Source organism: Trachurus trachurus, assembly GCF_905171665.1.
Source record: "Trachurus trachurus genome assembly, chromosome: 11".
NCBI classification, from domain to species: Eukaryota; Metazoa; Chordata; class Actinopteri; order Carangiformes; family Carangidae; genus Trachurus; species Trachurus trachurus.
This window is the reverse complement of record NC_139904.1, coordinates 12,874,784-12,896,201: the sequence shown is the minus strand read 5'-3', so window position 1 is coordinate 12,896,201 and position 21,418 is coordinate 12,874,784. Positions and strand designations below refer to the sequence as shown.

Sequence of the window (21,418 nt, the reverse complement as noted above, 5' to 3'; positions counted from 1 at the left end):
ACATGCATGCGAGAAATACCCTCTAGGTATAAAAAAAAAAGAAAATGACAGAATTGATCCATACAACAACACAAACACAACAAGGGAAAAAGAAAATAAACCAGCTGTTCAATCTGCAAAAAAACAAAATAACAACAAAAAACCCCTCATACTTCTCCAAATGCTCGTCTGCAAACTTCCATCTTCCATAAACATCTATAAGCCCTCAAAGCCTCGGCTGTTTTCCCTTCCTTTAATTACCGGCTCATGCTATAAGTCTACAATTAAAGGAATTAGTGAGTAATTAGAATAAATTAAAGTCACTACACTGGTTTTGTCAGGAGAAGCTTGGGCGCTCCAAAACACCAGACTTGGCATGCGAGTGGTGCTACTCATTATAGGATAGATCTGTTTTTTTTTCTATGTCCAAAAGTAAATATACGAGTATTAGAGGAATGTATGCCTTCATTTTAGACAAATCACATGACCATCTACCAGAGACTGTGAATAAAGATGGATGTAGCTGCTGTGATGTGGCCAATGGGTTTCTGAAGAGCAGTTTGTTAAAGCTCAGAGGTAGCTGCTTCTCTGTTGCTACCTTGGCAACAGAGAAAAGCAAAACCTTGATGGATGCCACCTGTCAATCAAAGTGGCCACACCCTCAACTATGCAGATTATTTTTTGTACCAGGCTGTAAATGTGTTTATTTCTACTGATAAGGAATGAACATTATAATATTGGAGTCTATGGAGACTGAGTCACTGTTGGAGACACACTCTAGTGGCCATTTGAAGAACTGCAGTTTTCAGCACTATAATCTTGGCTTTGGTTTTCAGCCCCCACTGTGTGTGTGGGCATTATCATTAGACAGACTTGGAAAATATATGAGCTTATCCTTCACCTTGTGCTTTTCAACTTGCTCATGACACGGCAGCATTTTGATTGAGATACAGCTCTGCAAAGGTTTTTACTCCACCATGCATCAGAGACAGAATGGCGCTCTGGGTTAATCGAGATACTGTCCGCACTACGACAAATGGCAATTCACGACATCACATCAACAGTTTAATATCGCCGCGAATGCTCAACTCTGCGGTTCTCTCTCCCACCGGCTTTTTACGCAACCCCCGCGATCTTTCATTTGCAGTCCTTTTCCTTTATGTTCGCAGGCATTTCAAAGAAGGATAACATTTTCCCGCATCCTATCCATCTCCCATCACCCACTTTTACCACCACCCCTTCATCCCTCCATCCCTTCCCCACCTCCCCCGCCCTCCCCTCCTGGTGTAAATCACATCAGTGAGCAGAGCAGAGAAATCCCTTCTTTCTGAGGGAGGAGATTAGGATTGAGCACAGACAACTGGATTTAAATAAAGATCACCTTCCCTACGGGGCTCATCCCTAAACTGGGAGCAGGGATGGATTCACTGTGGACGTTTAGTGTGAGTGTGTGTGTATGTATTTGTATGTGTGTGTGTGTGTGCGTGTGTGAGGGAGCAGTGGCGAGGCAGAATGATGCAGAGTACAAAACTGCCTGCATGTATACGAGTGTGTTTCTGCGTATGCATGTGTGTGTGTCATGGTGATAACTGCATTATAAAAGCAATCTGCATGGTACATCTCAACTGGAATATGAAATGAGTTTTTTTTTTATACTTGCAGACTTCAGAGCTGCTAACAAGCTTGCATGTGCTACCACACACACACACACACCTGGCTGATAACATGCAAATAGTCACAACCTGAAGGTCGGCAGTGGCTCTCTCCTGCTGAACTGTGGCGCATTGTGGTAGAGGGTGGAGAATTTACCGTTTGTTCCCTAAGCTATAGCCTTATCAGAGGTGTCACATGGAGTGTACCCCCCCCCCCACCCCAAACACCCCCACCAACCCCACAATGCTTTTCACTCTGTGCTGTCACTGTAAATTTACCACACCCACTCCCGCTCCCTCCGCCCAACAACAGCCTAAACTCACCGCTGTTTGTGCGTCGCATGACAATCATGGGGCAGTTTTATAGGAACATAAAGTGTCCTGTGGGGGGTGGGGGTAAACATCTTATAAGAACTAACCATCAAACACCAAATCGATCTGTTTACATGCAAACACCCGCAGATCTTAGCGATCACTATGCAGGGATGTGTTATCTCTCGCCCAGTTAATAGGGCTGAGATCATCAGGGATCATAGTTCTCAATTTTATACAAACTTTATTAATCATTTTAAGGGCAGCTGTGCTAAAACAACTAGCTGATTGTATGAAATTTATAAAAAACAGTTTTAATGAGTTTATTAAGGTCATTTGAATCTCCTCAGTAGGAGGTGAACACAAAAGTGAGTTTATCTAAAACGTCAGCAATACCCACTCAGGCGCAGTTATGGCAAGTCTAGAGGGTCAAAATTGTACCAGAAAATCAGTCTGTAAATTTTCATTAGGACAATGAATAAGGACAGGGCTGAATGATCATCAGGCTGCAGAATTAACAGTCTGTCTGGCTTTGTTCTGTAAAGTCACTGAAGTTAACTTTACAACTAAGGTGTTTTGACAGGAATGAAAACAACAAAATATGCTTTTCTTTTCTTTTTTTTTTCTCTTTTTAAATCTCCTTAAGTCCTTTAAGTCCTTCAAGCAGAGATACCAAAGATTCGCAGGTTCCCATTTCTTAAATGTGAAGCTTTACTGTTTCTCCTCTTTTATATCAGTAATTTGAAATAATTTAGCTTTTAATTGTTTGTCTGAACAAGAATTTGAAAACTTTAAACTGGGCTCTAGGACTGAGTGACATCATTTTAACTCAACTTTGAAGCAGTTAATCAACAAAAAAGGAATTAATCAATAATCAAAATAGTTGCATTTTGCACAAAATGCAACTATTCCGCTTTGTGGAGTATAAAGAGTTGTTTACCACCACACTACCAGGTGTGAACATTGTAGTTTAACAGGAGCACATTTGTTTACTATGTAGGTATGTATGTATGCAAGGGAAGAAGACCCCACAACGATACACAAAAACAAAGATGAAAAGAAATACATAACTTGATACAAACGCCAAAAACACTCCCATCTGGAGTCTCACAAATAAACAAGACTGAAACAGCCAAACTTTGTACTCAGGGAAAGAACAAAAGAACAAACCAGAGCTAAAATCAGAGCACTTAACATGCATTATTAATGGTGTACACTGGTGTTTCCCTGGATTACAGGCCAGAACCCAAATATATGAGTCCCAGGTCTGTTTCTGGAAGATTGAATTCAGAGTAACAAGAGTTACTGGTATGTTTTCATAAGCACGCTTCCAAGGGCGACACTAATACCTCCTCAGTGTGGATGTCGTTGCATTAGATTATTCACAGTTTATCCTCGATTTATGTAGAAACCCTTCTCTGTGTAATCAGAGAGGCAGTTTATGCATTAATTTGGAGCGTTATTGCATGCTTTTCTCAACGCCACCCCATTCATTCTACTCTGTTTGCATCGTCTTAATGAGCACAAGAGGCTATTTCTCATCTGGTAGTTTTCTCTGTGGTCTAAACCACTATTATTTTTCCTTTTTTTATCTATTAAAAGAATGAAGTCAGCACACTCACGTGTTACAGGCTAGGAACCTCCCTAAATCCATCATTTTCTGACTTACAAGCTCCTGCACTTAGGCTCTTGGAAATTCATATATCTAATTCTTTTTCATTTCCCCAGGCAAAGTCGACCACATCACAACCCTTTTTGGCAGTGGCAGTGGCCTGACACTGTTTTTACAGGGGCACGTGATGCACGTTAAAAATTGATGAGCCTTTTCTTTTTTTTCACGTATAGGGGCGGCGGAGAGGTGGTGGTAGGAGCTGAAGCAGACCTACAATGTTGAGGTCCTGGCCTCAATCAAAACGAGGCAGGTAAGAGGAGAACAAAGGATTGCCATTGTTAAATTCCTCTGGAGTGAAGCAGAAAGGATAAGATTAGTCTCAAATGGAAGGCAGAGAGCTAAGGGAGAGAGGGAAAGAGAAAGAGACAGAGTGCCAGGTGATCATCCTGATGAAACCGATATGACAGGAAGGTTTGAGGAGCAGACAGAGAAGTCTGAGAACATAAAAGCAGGAGAAAAAAAAATACATTTGCATGGACAGCAGACAATAAACAAGAGTGAGCCCTGCAGGTTTTCTTAGCATCATGACTCAGGAAGAGGAATAAAGGGGGCAAAGCCTTTATGCACCGAAGCAACTCAGAGAGGAAAGGAGGGTGTAAAGTAAGTGAAGAAGAGTGGGGGGGAAAGGAGAGAAGAAGGGGGACAGATAGGAGGAGAAGTGTTGTTTTGCTCGCCGGCCCCGTCCTCCTCTGGCCCATGATTCATTGCAAATGAAATGTCACCCTGGCAGGCAGTAATGCAGGCCGGCCCACTCCCCTGCAGCCTAATTGAATTTTACAGCCATATAAACAACAGTCAGCCAGTGGAGAGAGAGAGAGAGAGAGAGAGAGAGAGAGAGAGAGAGAGAGGGAGTAGTTATTGATGCCAGTGTTTATAGGTGGAGGCTTCTGATGTGCCATCAGAGAGTGTGTAAAGGCCTCTGGGGAACCATAGCACAAAGCACACAGATGGAGGGGACGCCGAAGCAGGACCGCCACCGACACGACTCCCTCAAGACACACGCGCAAACACACATATAACCATGACATTAAAACGGCGCTGTGAGACACATATTCCCTAAATGCTCCAGCGGGCTCTCGCCAGATTTACCAGAGCCACAAGTCAAAGTTCAACAACCTCCAAGGACACAGCGTCAGCACAAGCGTAACTCACTGCATTACACTTTATTTCACAGGTGCCATATTGTAATAATGTTTAGCTCACTACACCCAGAGAGCCTTTTTATTCAGCACACATTAAATGAATAAAAATAAAAATTCTACTTCACTGTAAATCACAGCAGTTAAGCATACGCTTCGGCAATAAAGTTTACCATAATAAATTGACATTTAAAATTTTCTAGTGATTAAAACTTTGGCTGTTCTTTCAGAGCAGAGGTCGCCAACCTGTCAATCGCAATCTAATGGTATCTTTAAGACTTTCCCAGTAGTAAACTAGTCCATACTCGTGGATGTGAGCAAATACAATCAGACTTTTTGCTACGTGCCAATAAAAAGTTTGTAACTGCTGTGAGAGAATGTAACAAGGACGCTTCAATAAGCAGATCTTGCTGTTAACTCAGACTCAGTTCTGGCATCTTTGGCTGAGAAAGGTTGGTGACCACAGTTTTATAGGAAGGTCAAAAGATCCTTGTAAACTAAGCGATACTTGTTATCATTTAAAGGGATACTTAACCCAAAATCGATAATTCACCAATTTTCTACTCACAGTCATGCCAAGGAAGGGTTTGGAGTACGGACGAGCAGTATGGAGGTATTTGGATAGTGTGTGTTTTGGACGATCAAAAATGAGCACTAACCGCAGATATTATATGAAAATCCATTGCCAGCCAGACCCCCCTGGAACTCCAAAAGCCTTTTGATAACTCCGAAAGTTCTCCAAACCCTTCCTTGGCATGACGATTGGTGAATTATCGATCTTGGGTGAAGTATCCCTTTAAGTATAAAGCTGCGTACCCATACCTACTTTCATATTTATATAACAAAGGAAATAATAACACACTCAACATTCTTCCCTGACATTTCAGTGTAAACAACTCCTGAGTGTTTTTTCCCTCTTGGTTAAGTGAGATGTGCTGGCAGAGGCTTTTCTGCAGATGACAGCCACTGAAGACGGTATAGGAACAGTCAGCAGTGTCCCCTCGGGCAGGCCCCGGGGGGAGAGGTCAATTTGTCCTATCCTGATAGAGGACATCACCTCCGTGACAGCAGGCAAAGCTGGCACACAGACAGAAAGACATCTGCTGCACCAGCACAGGCTGATTCATGTGGCAGTGGTCAATTTGTTTAAAATTAATACATCAGCTTGACAGGGCGGGAAAACACTTCCTCTTAGCATATTAATATTGAGTAAATATGAGGAATGCTCAAAATCATATTTATTACTAAGCGGTACGCAGCTTTATTAACATCAAAATCAACCTCTTCTTTCATTCTGAAAATGAGAAGTCCCTCAGGGTGTACAGGATAATAACTTAAAATACTAAAAAATGGAAAAGACAAGGCACAATTAGCTCAGCAAAGAGAAGAGAAGAGAAGAGAAGAGAAGAGAAGAGAAGAGAAGAGAAGAGAAGAGAAGAGAAGAGAAGAGAGAATACTATAATATAACCACCCCTCCCTCCCTTCACAGTACAGCTGATCCCACAGGGATCCACTGCTGGGCCGGTTTCATCCCACAGGAGATGGGTGTCTACAGGATGAATGAAATATAAAAGTATAAAGTGAGAGCCTTCTGTAGCTGCTTGCAGCTGTGACCCAGGCCTCCCTGACCAGTGCACTTAACCCACACAGAGCAGCAGCAGGCTTTAGGAGGCAGCTAGCAGGTGTGCTGTTCAGGAAATCAGGAGGAAAGTGTTTCCCATTGTTTAGCTGGCAGCCAGAGTCCCTCACACGCTATCCTCAACTTGCTGACACTGGTGAGCAGGGACTGGCTGCCATTACGTAGTATTCTCGCATATTCCACAGGCAATGCAGGTTTCCAGTCAGCTTCTGAACGGTAATTTAAAGCTTAGGGTAGACACACTTAAGCAGAGAGAGAGAGAGAGAGAGAGAGAGATGCAGTATAAGCAGAACTGTAGCACCGTGAGCTGTTTACCATCTATCGCACTATATCTACATCTGTCAGTGAAGCTGCAGAATGACAGTAAACCATGAGAACTTACTGCTCCATGCAGAATGAATGATTGAGTGTCTCTTGAATTAGACGTTGTAAATGATCTCAGACCTGATCTTAATTTTGAAGATCTATTCTAGGAGATAGAAGACCATGATTCTTACACTGAACCTCTGTGTAACAAAGAGCAGGAAAAGGCTATGAGATGAAAACAAAAAAAAAGATGTTCAGCCAGCTGGTTATTTAGACTGCTGATTGGTTGTTACAGTATATATATATTTGGAAAGACTTCAGCATCTGAATGTACCCCTTCCTGAGCAAAAAGCTCCTGTACTCAGGGACCTAGATGGACGATGTCGTCACATGTTCCAATGATTTGAGTCGAGCCTTGTTGCCAATCCAATAATATGAATACACAGTTTTTCCTTTGACCTTTTGAGGTTCAACTCAACTGTGAAGATGTTACTTCAGGTTCAAAAACAGCTCCATTTAGAGATAAGATTTCCACAGCTCCAACTCCAATCTGCCTCCTTTCTGTCTTTTGAACAGAGTGCAGCAGTTAAACTTGAACATTTTTTCCATCGAACAGCCAGCAAATGTGTGTCTGTCCTCCTGCCTATTCATCTTCCCATTTAGCAGTTAGTCTGCTTGTTTTTTTGCCGTCTGTCCCGCCTCTGCCCATCTGTCTTTCAGTCTAATAGTTGACTGCCTGGTCTATCTACCTCTATCTGGCTTACAATTGCTGCCTCATAAACTGGGATGAGATTTACCCTTGTGCCAAATGAAAATAACGACGTGGGATAAATGAGGCTGGCTCGATGAGACAACACCGGGGGAAGGACAAATAATAAAAAAAAAAGTGAGGGGCGAGGTGGCTCGCATGTGCATGTGCATGCATTAGGAGGGTAAGACTGAAGGTATGAAGCCCCACGCTCACTGGCGAGACGGCAGATATCCGTAAATAATCACATGGCTCCAGAACGAGCCGACTCTTCGTGTCTTCTTGTATTATGTGTGTTTTTATGTTTTTTTTTAAAAAAGCAGTTAAAAAGCTGGCAGAGGATGCGGGACTATTTTTGGATTTAAAAAACAGCCAAACTCTGTGTCTGTGTGTTTATGCGACGTGTCCCTCGCTCAGCAGGACTCCAACCCTCCCTGCTGACTGTGACCTTCCCTCCAAGCAGGCGGCCCTGTTTCTGTCACCCCCCCCCCCCCCCCCCCCCCCCCCCCTCCTTCCCACAAACTCCCAACTCTTCTAAATCCCTCTCGTTCTGCAGTCTCCTTCTTCCCTCCATCTATTCATTCTTCCTTCTTCCCTCCATCCTTGCCTCTGTCATCCCCTGATCCACCCTGCACCTCTCTCTCTCTCTCTCTGTCTGGGAGTGCATCATGCTTGCAGTCCTTGATCCAGAACACGGAAAGGGGGGCTTCATAAATACACCATCCATCACCGCCGGCAGGGCCAGTTAAAACCACATGACATGCACACCATTGATTTGGTGTGTGTGTGTGTGTGTGCGATTTTGTGTGTGTCTCAGTGCCAAGACATACACAACAAATACAGTAGGAGTGAAAAACAAAAGATGAAATTCAAGCAATCAACTGTGCTTATATAAACACATCACTTGAATGAGTTTCCATGTGTAATGAGAGGGAACACCGAGTGTCTATGTGGACAAACATGCACATGTGTGTTTGTTCATTTGCAGCAAGGTATTATCTATGCACTGTGGACATGAGGAAACGGTCGGCTGCACTTAACATGATAACAGGACATTGCAACACACACACACCGAGACACACACACTCACACACAAGAAGTTAACAATGGAGAAGACAAACTGTAATGTCCATCTTGTGGACATGCGTGCTGCGTATGAGCAGATCAACCATCACTTCCCTCTTTAAGATTTTCTGTGTGTGTGTTTCGTGTGTATGAATAGGTGCATGTGTGTGTGTGTCCTGTCAGTAAAATACACGGGTGTGCACGCGTGAACTTGTGTTTTCCCGTGTCTGATTTTTTCAATCTGTGCAAACACGGCGACGGTCCACTGCACTACACAAACTCTCCCTGTTCCACACTCCGCCCTCTCACTATGTCCTGTATGATGGATGATAGGGTGGGAAAATAACTAATTCAACACTAGATTTACATTGTTCTGGATGGTGAGCAACACAACACACACACACACACAGACCCCCCAGAGAGGGAACAACAAGAGAAAAAGTCAAGCTCTCTGCCAACCAGTGAAAGAACACAGAATATTTATTTCTGGCTGTGCATTACTGAATTACTAATAATTACTGTAAAGAGTTGAATTAAAGGCTCTCACATAATGTATGTAGAACTCACTAGAGGGAAAATTAAAGCCTGTATCTGCTGGTTCTATAAAAGAGGTGGACACAAAGAAACACGAGGGAGATCGAGGCGCAACAGTTTTGTTTTATGTCGCATCCTTTCGAGACACTTCTGAAAAGAGATGATCTTCTGTTCAGATCGCGTGGCCAATTTTCCTCTTTGTTGCTCAGCGGTGTTGGGACATCACAGGAAATTAAACCTCATCACGCCAAGACACAAAATCTTGGAGTCTTTCAAGCTGTCATCTCTCATTTTTTCTTCTTTTTGTCAGTCATCCTGCTATTCTTGCGATTCTTGCGAAAACCAGTTTCAACCGACTTCCAGAGTATTCAATCTGTATTTTTTTTTCGTCTGTATGTTTGGTTTTCCACCCCTGTAAGGTGTGTAAGGTGTCCGTCAGAGGAACAAGTCACAAAAAGGTATCTATTGTAAATGGGAATTTTGATAAAATGTATTTTTTCACTTCCTGATATTAAGTAGAACCTCTCTGATTGTTTGTTTTTCACTTTTCTAAGAAATAGTATCCAGTGTTTCACCACACAAAAAATGATCATAGAGGGGCGGTGTTTAACTCAGTTGGTAGAGCAGCCTGCAGGCTACAGTCCTCACTGCAGGTGACCGCGGTTCGAATCCTGCATCAAGCGGCCCTTTTCTGCATGACATTACCCCCCTCTCTACCGTTCCATTTCCTGTGTCTCTCTTGACTGTGCTTTCCATTAAAATGGTGAAAAAGACCAAAAAATACTAAAGTAGTATTTTCAGTTCAGTTGTTATCTGATTAATCATCTCATCTTTTGGGAGTTGTGCCGCCCAGACTGAGAGTAAACGATAAAGCCAAGGTTCATGTAAAAGAGACCCCAAAAAGTTTGCTATTGGTTATAAAAGAGTCTCATATTAATGTGGATGAATCTACATTACCCACACTTGTTAATGGGTCCATTTTCGATATAGTTTTGTCTTTATAGTTATTTTGATATTATTATTTAGTGGTCGACTCGCCCAGCATTTCCTGGTTTCCTGGTTTCCCGGACGATCGCAAGTTGGCATCGTTAATCGGTATCTGATCGTCTTCGAACCGCCAACTTTCGTTCTTGATTAAATGTTTTCCGGTCCAAGAATTTCACCATGCGCACAGGGGCTCATGGGAAATGTTGTGTGAAAACACTTTGCTTTCCAAAAGTCCTCGTACTGTAGTCACTTTAAGTAGGATTAGGTTTAACAGAGCCTAAACTTAGATTTTAGGTGGAGTGTGTAGTGGAGTGCTCTGAATTTGATACACATTCTTGTAAACAGGATAGACCATTACCCCCACCTCCTCTCTCTCTCTGCACACCCAACCACTTCATGCCCCCGATCTCTCGGTGTGCCAGTGGACCAGAGGCTCTGTGGGACATCTCTATACCACAGCACAGTGGAAATGTCACCCATAACACTCGCCTCAGGATGCCAATCACTTCACACTGCTCCCCACCGCGAGTTTGCGTGTGTGTGTGGGGGTGTGGGTGTGACAGAGAGAGAGAGAGAGAAAGAGAGAGAGACTTATCGATGTGTGTAAAGAGAACATGAAACAATTATTGATAGAGAGTGCACATAAAACCCCCACATCTCTACCAGAATTTAAAAAAAAGATTCGGGCAAAGTGAATGTGTAGATTTATGGTTTTATGTTTTTGATGTGTGAGTGACAGAGTATCTCTAACTGCTAATGAGCCTATCCATCCAAAAGGATTATGGGTAGTCAATGAGGACTACAGGTGTTTGTGGAACTATACATGATTACACATTAAGACAATGAGTGTGTGCCTGTGCTGTGTGTGTGTTGTGTGGAATGAGTGGTAGGCAGGCCTCAGTTCGGCGTCAAGACAGAAACAGATGGAGTGGGTTATGAACAAATAACGCACATGTGCCCGTCAGAGTGTGGTCGTAAGCCCTTGTCTGAGCGCGCATATGTGGCGTTGTTTGTTTCTGTGCGTGCTCGCCGGTGTGCACGTGACGCAGATGATTGTGTGGATATGCGATTGCACGTGTCCACCAAAATCCTGGTGTACATTTACATGCATTTGTGTGTGCGTGCATGTAGGGGGGAGGATTTGGAGCAGAGGCGCAGGTGTCTCTGGAAATGCCATCCATTTTCTTCGGCATGTGTGTGTATCAGTGTGCACGAGGGAGGGTGATGACAAATGACAACAAAATGAGGAAGGTAGGGGGATGGAAAGCCAAGCTGGCACAGCCTGGCATGCCAGGCTCACTGTGTAGCCAAGGGGGGCGGGCACTCTGTCCTCACGGCAGGCCCCTCAGCCGAGCTGTGAATACAGAGACAACAGCCGGCATGCGCACACACACACACACACACACACACACACACACACACACACACACACACACACACACACACACACACACACACAGACGCTCATACGCAGAGTAGCATCAAACAGTGATGGCATCACTGCCTGTCACATGCAAACACACATGTACACCTTTGTATTAATACACATGAATGGACAACAAGACTGTGATAGTGAAGGTTTATTTCCAATAAAGGACAATAATGGTGCAGTAAAATGACACCATGACTGTGTAATATTGTATTGTATAATACAACTATTTAAAATTGTAGGACAAGTGACAGCGATATTTTACTTGAATTACTTTGGGCAGTAATGACCTGGCTGAGCACAGAGTCACAGGTTCGATTCCTGACCCGCTGGTCAATTTTCTACATGTAATTTCCTTCTTTCCCCACATTTCTTGTCAGTCTTTACTGTCACTTTCACAAAGGCCCCAAAAAGCTTTAAGGCATTAGATATAAAAAGTTAGATTCAGACATCAGTCACCTGTTCATTTGATTTGAGCAACTGGATTTCAAACCTGTAGCAGCTGTTGGTCGAATTTGCATCAGATATTCAATCTGCCCAAGATGCATGAAGTGGCCTCTATAAGTGTAAATGGGGAGTCATGTGCAAACAAACATGAAGCCTGAGGAAATCTGTCAGCATATGAATTTAGTCAGACATTTCCTCGGGAAACATCGGTTGACATTTTGTCACCAGCATCCAGATCTCTTAATATATTCATAGTGGGATGTGAAAATGGCCCCATAAGCTCACTGATTAATTTGATTCTGACGATTTCTACATGTATTATATGTCGACAATACAAAAAGGCTGAATGCCTGAGCACTCGTCACCTATCAGCAGAACTGGTGGGACTGTTTGTACGGGTGATAACACCTCTTCAAGACCCAATTCTGCAAATCCAGCGACCTTTGACTCCGCACTTCCAGGTACATTAAAAAAATAAAATAAAATTCATTTATCTTCAGCGTCTGGAAAGAGACCTGTACGCCAGGAATAATTACTGCTTTAATGCTGTTTCCGTTAAGACTTACTTTCTAATAAGCGCAGGTGTGTGCGTGCACCGCCGCGCTCGCCGTCTTTTGACCATTTCGACAGAATAAGTACGTTTCACAGAGGTTAAGTGGGGGCAGACAGATCTATACACTGATCCCACATCAATTTTGAACAGATGGAAAGTTATTACTGGAGGTTGAATGGGGATGGAAAGAGGTGATTGTAGCACAGCAGGGCAATTGCTCCACGCTGCCTCCTCACCCACAATATATATCATTTTTAACAGAGGGTGAGAGATACACATGAACGACAGAAAGGTAGGAGGTATGTGTGTCTGTGCATAATGCGTGTGTGATTCTGCGCCTTCACAGTCTGTTCCCCCGGGGTCCGGGGAAAAGAACTCTTTGACTCTAACCTCTAATCTCTCCCAACGTGACACACATCCATGTGCACTTACACATGGAAACACTTGTAAGCCGTCTGGGGCACCAGCTTCCCTCCGCCATGTCACTTCAGGACACAAAGAATTACACAGTCTGACATAATCAGACTGAGAATTTATCTTCAGGCGAAGAGGCAACTTGTCCTCAACAAACCTTTTATGAGTGGAGATTTATTCTCCCAGGGAATCACGCTCGGCGCTTTATCAGCAACCACGGCCCAAAGTCGCCAGAGTCAACAACTCTCAGGGGCAGACAGGGCACCGACTACAAGGCCCTCTCCCTGTTCATCTAACTAATGACCATGTGGCCAAAAGCAGAGGTCAGTGCCAGACCGCAGCCCAGATCCACACCCAGATGTCGTCCTATCCAGAGCTGGAGGTCCAGCCGCCCATCCATTGGCTATACAACCGCTTCTCCATGCAGGGTTACAGGGAGGCTGGAGCCAATCCCACTGGCCAATGACCAGTCCATCACAGGACCGACATATAGAGACCTTCAACACACACACTCACATTCACATGTTTGAGTCACCAATCACCAAAGCACACACTAAAGTTGTTCAGTTGTTAAGATCCTTCATTATTAAAATGGCTGAGGCTGCAGATAACTGTTGAAATTCAGCATAAGGAAGAAAAATGAAAAATCAAGCAATATCTTTTTTATTTTTTAAATTATGCACTTTATCCTAATTTTTTTTAAAGCACTGTGTTATGTAGATAGTATATAATACAGCTGTTAGTTTCTGTGAAATGTTGAGAGCAAATCATTTTCAATTTTGCAGTGATGCTATTTTTATAGTTTAACTGGGTTTTAAAAGGTTTATGACTATGAAATTTAATCTACCTACAGTACAGTATGATGAAACATTTCTTTAAATTCCCCACATTTAAAGATGCATGGGTTTTAATGGACAGTGTCACTGACTGCAGATAACACACGTCTTACATCAAAACTCATAAAGAGCAGAAAAAAAGAAACAGGTGCTTCACTCATGTTTACCTTCCTTCACTGCTCCTTATTGATTTATCTTCTCTTTTCTCTCTTTCATTTCTATTTGCTGATGTATCACATAATTTCTCCCTGGGGATGTTTGAATTTCTCACTATGTTAACTTTACAGCTGTCTGTTTTGGGTTTCTGCTCCCCCCTCCCCACGCTACTTAATCACGAGCACCTAAAATAAGAGCAGCTCTTACAGAGATAGTGGCATGTGTCTTGGTGATAGTGTAATGGTCTGGTTATGGAAAACCCTGAAATAAACAAAACAGGTGAGGGAAAAAAAAAGGGGAAACGGCACCGATATGTCAAGCCGTCTTGTACGTGTCTTAATAATCTCGTTTCATGCCTTAATAACATCATATCTGTCACCTTCTTATATCCCAGAGTTTTTTCAGTTTTTTTTTTTCTTACGGGATATTTCCGTCCTGAACGGGAGCGTTTGATTCAGCTCAGTGGTCACGAGTGAGCCAGGGAGAAATGAGGCTGTCATGTCAGGCGAGTTAGCAACATGATTAAGCTGGATGCCAACCTTTTCTAACTTTGATGCATTCATGTCGCCTGTATTTAATTCATGAGTCTGGTGTGGGAGACTGAAAGTGGTAAAGAGGAGGGAGGGAGAGAGAGGGGGGGGGTTCAGGGGAGGGGGGTAACATGTTGCAATTTGCAGGTTCATCCCGTCTTCTCCCATGATGACCAAAGTTCTCTCGTCTTTTTATTTTCACATTTTTCCTCATCACCCCCTCTGACCTCCAGTTCAGCTTTCTTCTCTTACACATCTCTCCTCCTCTTTACTCAACACTCATCCCTTCCTGACATTGTCCTCCCTCTCTTTTATTTACCTCCCCCTCTTCCCCCCCTTCCTTTTTCAAATCATCCTCAGCTTTTACAACTCATATATTATGCATTCATCTTTCATGCAGAGCGACTAACAAACAGTGCAACCACCAGAAAACTCTGACAGCTTGTTTCTTCTTTTTCCCCCCTTCCTTCCTCTCATTCCTTACTTCATTCTCCCTAGGTAAATGAAGGCACGGGGAGGATGAATGGTGAATGCTTGGACTCCCTCCAGCACACATTTTCAATAACCAAGGGGCATTTCACAGTCCCTCTGGAAAGGAGCACGCGCATATAAATTGTACGTCTACATGGGAATGTGTCTACATTTTTAAAAGTGTGTGCAAATGCTTGTTGGTCCGAGTGTGTTTTATTGCCGTCAGCCCACTTGTTGGATGGCAGGCCGGCTAAATAAATACATCAGATGCTGGGCTCAAAAGAACACATTTGTCTTTCTCCCTGGAGTACGTGAATTATTTAAAATGAAAGCTGGGGAGAGAGATGACTAACAGTAGCAGGTGACGTGGCTGGAGAGGAGAAGGATGGAGAAGGAGGGAGGGAGGGATGGAGGGAGGGAGGGAGGGAGGAAGGACCAGATGGGCGAGGGTGGCACCGAGCCAGGGAGAGCTAAAGAGAAGTGGTAAAAAATAAATAAAAAAAGTCAGATAAAAGAGAGAAGGGGAATGAAAGAGGAGTCAAAGGCTGGGGGAAGGAGAGAGGGGGTGGTAAGTGATAGCGGCTCTGAGAGGCAGTAGAAAGGCACAAATCAGTTGGAGGGAAGCAGGAGGATGAGAAGGCTCGAGAAAATAAAAAGTCAAAGAGGAAAAATGAAATGACTCGTGTCTGAGACAAAAAGAGTTGGGGAGGGTCAACGAGGACATGACAAGACGTGACAACAGAGGGGAGGATGAGTGCAACAGAGGGAGCGACTTAAGAAACATATGATTGGGCACTGGTGCCAGATTTTGAGCACACATGATCACACATGAACACACACACACACACACACACACACACACACACACACACACACACTTTCTCCCTTGTCCTCACTCTCTCTCTCACACACGCACACATCAGATAAATCTCCAGGCTTCTCCAGCAGATTTCAGCCTGTTAACCTGACTCACCCTTCCTCACCCCATCTCACCCTACCACATGGTCCACAAATGGGGCGGGGGGGGGGGGGGGGGGGGGGCGGGGAGAGAGGGGCGGAGAAACAGACACAGCATGTCCGAGTGAATATTGAAAAGAAGAAAAGTGCAGACAGAGGTAGAGAAATTAAAAAAAGAAGGTGGGGGTGGGTTAAGAAAAGAAAATTGAGTGTGAGAGGAAGTCTTAAAGCAGCACTGAGATCAGTGGGAAAGGAATTAAGATCACACTTCTAGCAAGCATAGGGAGAGCATTAGAGGTGAAGGGAAATAAAGAAGTGAGGAGGGGAGGAGAAGAAAGGCGTGTTGTAAATTACAGAGGGAAGGAGAGCAATAGGGAGGAATAGCAGGGTGGTGAATGCGCCGGGAGCCGGATTGTGGAGCAGCAAACAACAGAGATAATAAGAGAATCTGCTGAAGGCGCGCGCCACACTGGCTAATTATATAGAAAGAGCAGCCTGCCTTAATTAGAACAGGATGGAGCTCATGAGTGTGACAGAAACAACACAGAGAGAACACATGCACATGAGACATGTGTATTTTGAAAGGTGAATCATTACATAATTTACTTTCCCTTTCCCCCCTCGGTGTGTTCCTGCTCATGGCTTTTCATAATGAGAGTGTGTGTTTGTGTGTGTGAAGTACACACGGTGCAGATCAGATGCACGCAGGGTCAGGCTACGCTGTGCGTGCGTGCACTTGTGAGTCTCTTACAAGCGAGCTCAAGTGGATGGATGGCCCTACACTGCATCGCCTCTCACTGTTCTGCTCCTTAATTCTTTTTTTTTTTTTTTTTTTTTTTTTACACCTTTATTACAAGAGAGGAAGCTGACGGGGCACATATGCTAATTTTCAATCACATCCTCATGAGCTACGACGAGAAGCCGCGACACCGCAGCCGTTCAGCCTTCTGAGCAACTGGGGATTAAGGGTTTCTCTTTCACTTTAGATGTCAGGATTTTCTCCATCGTTCATCCATTTATTCTTTCAATTTTCTTTTTTTGTGGTTTGTGGTTTATGGTTTTTTTTCTTAGACACTGTATTGTAGCCATTATATAGGTTAAGAAAAAAACAAGCTGGAAGAGAGTGGGGAAACAGTTCTGAGTTTAAAGTTGCAAATTTATGAGAAAAAATCTTTTAAAAACTTGGAAAAATGTTTGTTCTTTTTCTTTTAACCTGCAACGGCCTTAATACACGTCTGGAGCTTCAAGAGGCAAAGGAAAGAGAACTGAGAACAATATTTTGACCTGAGATGCATTTTCTTTGGTGCTGCATTTCTAGAATTTGAAAGTAATTCAGTTATTAAGCATAAAGGAGAAAACCTGAACCACTATGAGCAAATGCACGCGTTCCAAAATGTGGGCTATTTGCTGTGTTAAATAAAGTTTACTTTCTAGTTAGTCAGCGTTTTCAGTTCTTCCTGTATCAGCATTAAAGCTACAGAAAAGAAGCTCAGAGAAGAAACACTACGACAACAGATACAACAACCTGAGGTACCGAGGTAATAATCCTCTCCTCTGCTGCGCAACACTATCTGCTTACACCATTATCAGTAGCTCCTCACTGGCTATTCAATATTATTGACCTGCGTGGACACACTTAGTGCATTTGCGCTCGCTCCGTTGGACAATTAGAGCCAGGAGTAAATAAGACGTACAACTGTACACAGACACACACAGATCAGCGACGTCATGGTGATGGCCGCCATCACCTGCTCTGCATTCATTAGATTATGTTTCACAGCAGTCGGTCATGCATGATGTCCTCCATCACACCCACACACACACATTCCCTTACACAAGCACACTGCTGTAATCTCACCATCAGTTTCTTTCTATGCGGTGTTCCTCTGTTACACACACACAGGATGAAATCAAACCAAGTGTGTGTGTGTGTGCTGTGCAGATGCTACTGCATATGTGTGTCCTCTCTTATATGTGTGTATGAGCAGTCCCAGCGCAATTCCTCAGTTTAGTGGAGCATTACGGCTGATCAATAGCTCTGGTGCAGTGGGAGATGTCGGGGGGCGGCACTGCATATTCATACTATTACGGCTGAAGTGAGAAATGAGGCACTATAGGGAAAGTATGTGTATGTGTGTGTGTATATGTGTGTGTGTGTGTGTGTGTGTGTGTGTGTGTGTGTGTGAGACTTAGAGATAGAGAGAGAGACTATGACAGGCCCTGTCACCTAGTAGACCACACCGTTACTCGCTAAACTGCACCCAGGAAAGGTCTCTCTATCTCCCTCTCTCCGTCTCTCTCCTGTCTTCATCGGAGCTGTCACTGGACTTCACCATCCTTGTCCGCTCACTCCGTTGGCGACGCGCCCGGCCCATCCTGTTCTTCCTTTACTCCTGCTTTCTCCTGTCTGAATGTCTCCTGTCACTGCTGGAAGTCTCCTTATCTCTGTGTTTCCTGACTTTGCTTGTAGCTCATTGTTACTTTTCTCCTGAGTGTCTCCTCCTCTGTGAGTTTGTACTCTCATCAGATTTTACTGCGCGCTGCTGGTTATTAAAAAAAAAAAGGTCAATAAACACATATTTTGTTTATTTTCCACACGGATCGACTGCCAATATCACTGACCAGTTCTTAACTCCGAGTGTCAAACACTTACTGAATTCTGCAATAGAGCAAATCTTCTGCATGACTTGTTATCTAACTTTTCTCCTGACACTTTCTCCCTTCTTCTTTTTTTAGCATCAGCTGTCAGTTTATCTTTAAAATGAGATCTGGTACTTTAACAGAGAAACTTTCTTCCTGTGAACCGTCTCTCTCACTCTGCTCCCATAAACATCCTGCGCATGCAAACCCTCAATTTACCTCTAGGTCTTAAATCTGGCATCAGACTTCTACCAAATTGTCTTTTCCTCCCTCAGTTGATTTTCTTTTATGTTTTTTTTCTGTCCTTCTTCCTGCTCTTATTTTATTGTCTGATCGTAATATTTAAAGGCCCAATCCCGTTTCTACCCACAGCTGTATACACCCCTCAGTTTAGTGCCTTCACATCAGAGGCAGGGGTATCCTGATTCTCTTTTGGATGAAGGTGTAGGAGAGGGTGGGGTAGCATAGCGCTTCAGGACCATGCTACAGAAAAAGGGGTATGGCAAATGACAAATTTCCCATATACAGCAGATAAACCATTAAGTACTCAAAGGGTCACTTAACTGAGCTAACAGTATGTAACTGTGATACTGACAAAGGTTTAATGGGTGTCTACTGCCATTATGCTTCTAATTCTGGGCCAGTGGGTAGCCTATACTTGCCATTAATAAGGATTTTAAAATGGTGTCCATTTAAGCACTGTCTAACATCATGATGATGCAGATGATGACATATGACTGTTTAGTAGTGGCGTCACATTTCATAAGGGAATATTTCTACCAAGCAAAAAGGGTTATGAATGAGAGATGGGATCGGTCCCTCCTCTCCCGATGAGCCCATGAAAAAAGCATCTTCGATCTATCAGCTGTTAGTCACAGAAAACACAATTTCATTTCCAAGAGCAGCGATCAATTTGCAAAAGTCGTCCAGAACAGCATGAGCTCACTGTGAGTGAGTTCAGCACTCCTACTTACAGTAAAAAAAAATAAATAAAAAAATCTTCTTTCATTCCAACACATACAGCCTGCCGCCCGTGGACTCCAACACCCACGTTGCATTGCACAACAATGCAAGATGGGGTGTGAAAGCTAACAGCAACAGTCAGGCGATCAAACTGCTGCTGCTGTGTGAGCAATGGGTTGTGACAAAAGATTCCAATACTGTCCCAACGTGTTTACGTCAGAGCGCGACACCCCCACGCCACCCACAAGTGTAAGTGTAAGAGTGTGTGTGTGTGTGTGTGTGTGTGTGTGTGTGTGTGTGTGTGTGTGTGTGTGTGTGTGTGTGTGTGTGTGTGTGTGTGTGTAGGCCATTCAGGCTACATGCAAATGTGAGAGGAGAAGCTGTGGTGTTAAACTCAAAGGGACACAGCCCTCCGAAAAAAAAGTACATTAGTCACTATGTTCACGCACACACATACATACACACAAAATGCCGTTCTGACTGTTCAGCCTTACGCTTCACATACACACACACACAACACCTCGAATGTCGATTTGTGCAACAACACTTTGGACACACATGTGACACAATCTAACATCACTGATACTTATTGATGTCATTGGAAGAGCTGAACAAAAGCAGGTATGGACTGAAACTGAAACTGTCTCTTTCCTTTGTCCCCCTGCTGCTCTGAACTCTAGTTAATGTATTTCTCACAGCTCTCCTCTCTCTATCCTCACGGCTCCTGCGTCTCTCTTCATGTAGATCATCTTCCCTCTGCTATCTAAACTGTTCCCATGGAAGAAAAAAAAATCTTCATCTCATCAAGTCATTTTTGTACAAAATTGAGCCTTTAAAGTCTTGTTTTCTTTAACAATGGTGAGTGTTCTGAGATAATTTCAACTTTCCGACACAAATTGGCTCGTTATACAAAAACTGTGTTGGTGGTGAAATCGTGTGTCCTGGTTTGTCTCCTTTCCAGAGACTGATGCTCATTTCTATTCAATTCATAAACCAAATTGAATTATATTGGAAAATGGATTTATGTAAGAGAATTCAGCTTTCAGGTTTAGTTAAAAGTTGAATTAAAAAATTGCAGTGGTCTCTCTCTCTGTTGCTGCCTATTTTCTCATTCCAGGAACCCGGTCACAGGTTTGTGTTACTTTAGCAAAAACTCATCATAGTAGAAAAAGTCAAATCAGCTTCCTACTTTAGCATCTGCTTTGGAAACACTCCTGGGTCATTCTACGAAACCGGTGCCATTTCAACCCTCAAATTTTCAAAGATTTCATGGCGAGATTTTTTTTTTTTTTTAAGCCATAACATGAAATATATGTTAATCCTCCCAAAAAAGATATTTTCCCACCTCAGGCATAAAATCCTTATTAATATTATCATTTTTTTCAAGACGTGGGAGATATTCATTTACCACCCCGTCACGGACAATGTGTACACCATTTGAGTAAAAATGCATGAAATAAATTATAAAAGAAATATGTTTTCTAAACAGTTAAATGTCCTTAATCAGGAATCCATCTATGTAAAGTATGTTATTTAATCAGATTTTTTCATTTTTAGATGTTTGATATTGAATTCTGAATTTAACATGTCATCGATCACATTGTTTGTACAAAAAGTACTACTTCACTTGATTTAAAAAAAAAAAAGTTACATTAATTTCATTTGTCCACAAAATAAGAACATTAATAAACATTAATTTATGGAGAATTTCACTCCCTTCCCATAATTTTTTTGACAAAATGACTATGTGACGGGGTGGTAAGTGATGTGACGGGGTGGTGTACTGTGACGGGGTGGTAAAAACCTATATGATCTGTGGTATTTTAGCCTTCATGTTACATGAGAAACTTTTGTTGATTCTAGATATCACTTGGAAACACTTTTAAACACTTAAAATACTTGAAAACATTGAAAACTGCACCTTGCTTCAATGACTTGAAAATCTGGATACTTGCACATTCATTAATTGGATATACAGTACTATGCCAG

The 21,418-nt window shown here is 42.9% G+C and overlaps 1 protein-coding gene across 1 annotated transcript in view; it reads right to left on the bottom strand.

Annotated features, from left to right (window-relative positions):
- epha10 (EPH receptor A10) overlaps positions 1 to 21,418 on the bottom strand; it is a gene marked incomplete at both ends in the record, with an annotated part of 144,544 nt that overhangs the window by 83,560 nt on the left and 39,566 nt on the right. The window lies entirely within an intron of this gene.